The sequence below is a fragment of the Apteryx mantelli genome, chromosome 2, assembly GCF_036417845.1.
Source record: "Apteryx mantelli isolate bAptMan1 chromosome 2, bAptMan1.hap1, whole genome shotgun sequence".
Classification (NCBI taxonomy): Eukaryota; Metazoa; Chordata; class Aves; order Apterygiformes; family Apterygidae; genus Apteryx; species Apteryx mantelli.
In genome coordinates, this window is record NC_089979.1 from 20,123,334 (window position 1) to 20,130,152 (window position 6,819).

Sequence of the window (6,819 nt, forward strand, 5' to 3'; positions counted from 1 at the left end):
AATCTGCTGTTCCTTCCATCTCCCATGCTACTCGTAGATCATAACTCTACAAGTTGTTGCTATTACTGAGCTGTTTATGTGTAGATTATAAACCATGATCATCATCATAGTTGCAGAAGCAGCAGTTAAAACCAGAGGGCACCTCTCAGTGTCACTCCTTGGAATGATGCTGTTACTGCTTCCAAAAAACCTTTGAGGGCAGCACAAAATAACAGTAGTCACTATCATTCCTGCGAGCATGAAGCACAGATTTCCTTATTCCTAACTTATCACATCAAGGTCCTTTATAGTCTTCTTTGCAGACAAGTTAGGAAGATGTGGGGTGTTTGTGCCAGCACATATTCTGTCCTTGCCCAGAACAGTTCCACAATGACATATAGGGTTTACTAATAAAAACTTTTCCACTAAAGTATCCAAAAGGTATACTGATATTTTTACTGCATTTATAGGTAGCACTGAAACATCTTTCAGGCCAGGAGTTAAGAGCTTAGTTCTGAAAGGTTCTGAGTGCTTTGGCTCTGTATTTCAAATGTATTTCTGTACTTCTGCACTAATGTTGGTATGTGGGTAGTGCACTAAAATGACTATGAGGTTTGAATAGCAGCCTGTGGTTCAATCACATAAAATATATCTAGCATTTAGTGTATCATCAAAACTACTCATGAAGTCTTGGCATTGACTCAGGAGAAAAGATTTTTTCAAAATCTATAATGTAGAGGTGGATTGGGCAAGTGACACATTTGTAGAAAATGGAGAATAATGCCGTGGAGAAAGTTAATGAAAACTGAAGAAAGAGGCTGAGGAAGAGAAAGACAGAAGTGTTGGAAAGGAGGAGAGAAACTAGCAAAATCTTCTGTGTTAGACAGACTGTTGTATATGCTGAACTGTCAGATCAACAGCATTTCAGTTAGTTACACCAGCAACTTTAAAGTGCAGGTGTGTTGCAGAATCCATAGCCCAAGCTTGTAAGGGGTCATACTAAAGAAAGCTGAATATAGTAGAGGAGACCATGCATATGTATCAGTATAAATTAATAAAATGGAGACGTAAAATATAGAGAATGGAATCTGGGGATTTTGCCCATAAACCTGTAACATATTTCCAACTGCAAAATGATGTACTACTCTATTACTGAATCTTGTAATGGATTTTTACAAGCTACGTCCTAGGATCACTTGCATATCATTCTTTTAGTCTGTTTCTGTGGGGTTTGTCAAAAAGATCTTTTTATGTATTACTATTTTCCTAAACTGTTCTCAGTCTCTGAAGACTTTTCATTCTCTATTTTGCTTCCTTTCTTCTGGTAATACCTGATGTTCTTTATGTGTTGCTGAAATTTCTGTACTTGACACAGATGGGGTTCCTTATACTGACTCCTTTATAAGTATACACTCCTTACACTTGTCTTATATAATGTTTATACTTCCATACATTGAGTTATCCTCTTCTGACCTAGAGATGATACTTTCAAAGTTTCAAAGTTGTTTTGTGGTCTCAGAGTAAAATCTTGACTCCATTAAAAGGAATAGAACCACAAGTGTTGATAGAAATGGGATGCTGGGCTCTGACCTTTAGAAGTGCACAAATGATATGGATTCATAAGGAATGATTTTCTCAGGGTTTTGGGAGACATGCATCTCCCCAGGGATTTTAGGAAGATGATTAAGGGCCAAAATCTCTTCTGCCTGCAGAGGGCATATTTCAAGGGCCGGAAACACATCTAGCGATTTTCTTACAAAATGCTCTTTTAGGAAGATGGGTCTTACTGGAAAATACTATGAAGTATTTCTGATTTTCTGCATCATTAACTATTCTACATATAACATTGAGGTGTCTTATGCAAAGCTCTGGGTCTGTATCTTATTAACTCTCCTAGCCTCATCTTAGCATTTCTGTGGTTTGGTTAGGACTGCTCTCAGGTGGATGTTACTGCCGTTCGAGATGAAGGTCATACATAAAGCTCTATCTTGATATAGAAGAGTTGCCAATCTATCTGCTGAAATTTCCAAATAGACATGTCCAGAGCTTATAAAAGCAAACAGTATAGGTCAGATTCTCATACTTGGATTATTTCAAGTCAGACTGTGCCAGTGTGTATAAAAGTAGACAGCCCAGCTCAGATTTGGATTTCAGTGTGAATGCCATACAAGCAAATTCCTGTGAGAAAACTGGGAGAGTCATCTTCCTGCAGAGTTTACATAGTTTGTCAGATCTGGAAGATGTGTCTTACACAGGCAGTATATTTTTGTTCTACCAGATCTGTATGTGATATATAATAAATTTACCAGTTTTTTTGCTACTGATACTCTTTTAAGTCCATGTTCATTTCAATAGACTGCCACAAAGAAACCTTGTTTATTTTGCTAAATCTGAACTCTGTTTTGCTGTTTTCACGTTTATTGTCTCTCATGGACTAAATATAGGATTTGCAAATAGCAATGTAGGTTCTGAACTATAGCAGGAGAATGATGGAATTTTGCAAGTGAGCTGCTAGAGACAGAACTGAAGATATACCGCTGAACTATATGCCTCTGAAACAGAAATGTCCATTAAAAGTCTGCCTAATGTTTGTCTAGATGTGCTAGATTCTGCTCTTCATTAAAATAAGTAAAGGTAGCTAAATAACTCACGCTGTATAAAAACAACAAAACTGACCCAATATGCTTCTCTTTCTGCTTTGGCAGATCTTCCAGCAAAGATCTGGCTGTTAATGAGGGTTTCCATTCATGCCTACAATGTTTTCCATAGTGTGGCACGCATCTCAGTGGACTGGAAGACATATGACAATTTGGCTTTTTGGCTGTGGCATGCCACCATGGCATCGCTCAATCAAATGCAGTGTGACATGCCTTTCTTGCACTGCCTGGAATGCAATGTGCAATATGTCAAAAAATATTGCTGCCCCTTCCATATTTTGTATTATCAGATTCCTTTCTGCTGTATTGTTTTCTTCCACAAGCTATTAAATATAGTGGAAGATATTTTATATTTGGATTGGCCATAAGGACTGAGTAAATACTCTTGCTCATTTAACAATGTGCTCACTGTGGGCACGTTGTGTGCTCTGGTAAAGCCCCCTGTATGAAATCACCCATGTGAAATAGCCCTAAGCACGGTGGAACCTGGGAAGCTTAACTTTGAGCAGGGGAATTCTTGAATTACATCCTGCTGGTATATTTACTTCTGTGTCCCCTTACAGGCAGCCATTCTTAGCTGTCATGTTGGCCTCTGGAGACTACTGGAAATTGGCCTACTGGCGGAGCAGCACTTTGATTGTTCTAGTTATGTCAAGGTATTGGCCAAGCCAGCCATGACTGGAGGAGTCCAAAGCTGCTGTAAGTCACTTTTCCATGCCTCATTCTTCCATATGTGCTTTGTGTGCCCTGGGTAAAGCCACGGTTCTGAGCCATTTGCCAGACTCTGCTTATTCCTCCTTTCCTTACTCAAAGACAGTGTCTTTGATTTCAGTTAAATTATTTTCATGAGTGAGATGAGCAAGATTGTGCCTGTTGTTTACCTGGCAGAGACGAAGACTGCATCTGAATTGCACATGCAACAGAAAGTGTCCCACATCTACAGCACATTAATTTGCACTGGTCCCTTTGTTTCAATCTTTCTTTTAGGTGACAAATTTGCAAAATCTCTTTTGGATGAATAGTACCTTACTAGTTATGTATCTGACAGAACCATGTTTGACTTATTCTGGAAAGCTTTGGAAATAAACTGTGATCCTGTGATTGGGCACCAGCTTCAGACAAGAGTGTGTCTACAACTAGTGTGTAGGCTAAAACCTCTCACTTTTGTCCACATTTATCCCACCATATTTCTCTTCAGTTACATGAATGTGTGATGCATGTATTTGTCTGTTTTGCATGAGTGATTTTATTAGTGTAAGAGAGGAGCAGTTTATCATGAAGACTGCTGTTTTACTTCTGCTACGATTGGATTCTACTACTATTTGATATTATGTATTTACAGATACAGCAGTGATAGGAAGCTGTCAGCCATCTTTCAAAGCTAATACATCAGCAGCATTCTTTAATTAAATCGCTTTCCATTTTATGTCACTTGCTTTCTACTGAGTTAAGTCCCGACTGAAAATAAGAGCGCAAATAAAGTAACTGAGGTTTACCTGTAATCACACTATATGTGCTGTATTACGGAACCTTTCTATAAACACAGTTTAAGAGAAGCCAGGTTTAGTATTTATTCAGGCTGCGCTTCACCTAGCAATCTCCAGTTGACACTCAGATCAGTCCTACCTTTAAGAACAAAATCAGAACAGTTGGAACAAATGCACAATTTTCCTTCTGCAAGTAAAATCACAAATGAACTTTACTAATGCTTTTTAGACCCAACCATTAATGATGCTGCCGAAATCTGCCATTCTTTTTGGTCAGTTTGATTGCATTCACTTTTTTCCTCTTACTTTTGTTTCCCTGAATTCTCAAATCTTTATCTTTCTGATGAAACAGATATCAGTTTGCTATGAGCTCCATGAGCTCCTACAGTGCTAGGACTGAGTATTACTGCATTACATTCTTGAGGGACAGTAATCTATGCCTGATTAAGGCATAGATTAAGTAGGACCCACCCTGGATTCCCTGCTGTTTTGCACTCTTATGTACTCACAGATAAACAACTTCGGACAGGATTTTAAAAAGCATGTAAGAGATGTAGGACTACTTTTATGAGTGCCAGTCTTAAAAATTCTGTACCTCAATTCTCCACCTGAACAATGGGTATAATATTCTTTTCAGAGGATACTGGAAGATGTTTTATTAGTAGGAAACTGCAGTATTGTGAGTAGTTTTGCATCTGGGTAGGCGGAAAACCTTATGTTTTTCACAAACCGATCTTCTTATGCTCTCGCCTTTGCTATTTCAGATGCACGTTGACTTTCTAAATATGTCAGAGGTTTAGAAAAATAAACAATGCATTTCAACACAGCTGTGAATGTACTCAATAACTCTGTTCTTCTTAAATGTTTAAAAGTCTGTGCATTTCTTAATTATAATGGCTTTTCCATGACAGAAGTATATATTACCTAGAGAAAGAGATGTTAAGAAAGTTAGATGATAATGAATTTTTGAGCCAGGATCAGAAGAAAAGATAAATATGAAGGAGCTAAGGGACATAAAAATCATTTTACTGTGATTATCTTTCAGTGCAGGTACTACATTTTCTACTTTTGCTCTACCTTTGATGATGAAAGCAAAAGCAAAAGAATAACAGCAAAAAGTCAGTGAAACACTGTGATATGACTTAGTGTCTGGGGCTGACTCCAAGTAATTTCAGTGCTGATCCTAGCATTTGTTGCTTGTGTGTAAATCAGCGCCTAGAAGTCGCAGTGTGCAGAAGCTGACAAAGAGCTTCCTGTGTGCGTGGATACCTTCCAGAATCAGGTAAAGCTCACTGGAAAGCTAAAATATGAAGACTTCTGCTGTAGTCGTGGGACTCCGTAGTAGAGAAGACTGTGCAAATTCTCATTCAGAACAATGAACTGAAACATCAGTGAAAGAACCGGCTTGCATCTTTTTCTGTGTAATACAAATCATGTCCTTACCTCCATAAATGGCTGCAGTAAGCATTCTTTGTATTTATGAAGTTGATTAAATGTCCCTCTGAACCTTCAATAAACAAGCCTACTAAAACTGTCTGTTTATACAGACAGAAAATAAGCTGCTCCAATTAGAATTTCATGAGCTCATAAATGTTTCTGTCTAACAAGATGAGGTAGAAACCATTTCAAAAGGATTAATGTCTAAGCTTTCTGAATTAAAATTGCAACAGGTGTCAGTTTTATATGCCTGTCCTTACAAACAAATGTGACATTATTCATTTGATTGATGACAGAGTAAAAGATTATATTTTCTTTTGTTTAAGAGTTCTCTTTTAAAAGCAAAAGGTATAATTTTTCATACCATCATTTCTAAACCATTTCATATTATTTTCTTAATTTAATACTGCCTAAATAAGATATGAGGAAGTAAATTTTATAAAGGACACTTTTACAATGAGCATATCTTTATATCTTTAAAGGTGACAAGAGGCACCTCTATGGTTGTATGAGTTTCAATCTGATAAGATACACATTTTTATATATAAAGACACTATGTAAAACCTTTATAAGTTTAGTCTGGTGAAAAGTTCCTTAATGGACTTTCATTCATGTTCGCAGTCAGCAAGTGAGGTGGAAAATACCTGCAGGCATAAGGGAAGGAGTCACAGCTGGAGTAGTAGGGCTCACTTTTACAAGTTTTGTATGTTTACAAGAGCACTTCATGTGCTGCTTTGTTTTGGCAAATGATTTGTGTGCCAGTCTGTTTGTGAATAGGATTTAATATCTATGCTACTGCTAAATATAAAAATCAGCACATACCTATGATCTGATATTTCTAGGGGTTCTTTTAGGGTCTTTTGGGGGTCTGCTCTGTGTCTTGTTCTGCCTGGTCAGCCTTGGATGGGCATCAGGCCATTTGTCCACAAATCTCATGCGGCTTTCATGTGATGCGCATCATTTGAGGAAAATGTCTTCTACTATGATTTACTTCAAAGCAAGAAGAAGAGAGGGTGTATATAGATGAGATGGTTTACTAAACAAGTAACTTCCAAGAAGCCATTGTAGCTACCCTAAGCAAAGTCCAAATTTAGTTATTTATTAGAATAGCAATATAAGTAAGCTAGAAGTGGAACCCTTGTCCTCCAGATGGTTGTAGGATATAAAACATGGCCAGATTAATCCTATGATCTGTACGCTGTAGCTTCTGAACCTTCTCCCTACATCCCACCAATAGATGGGGTACAACTTTTGGAGTC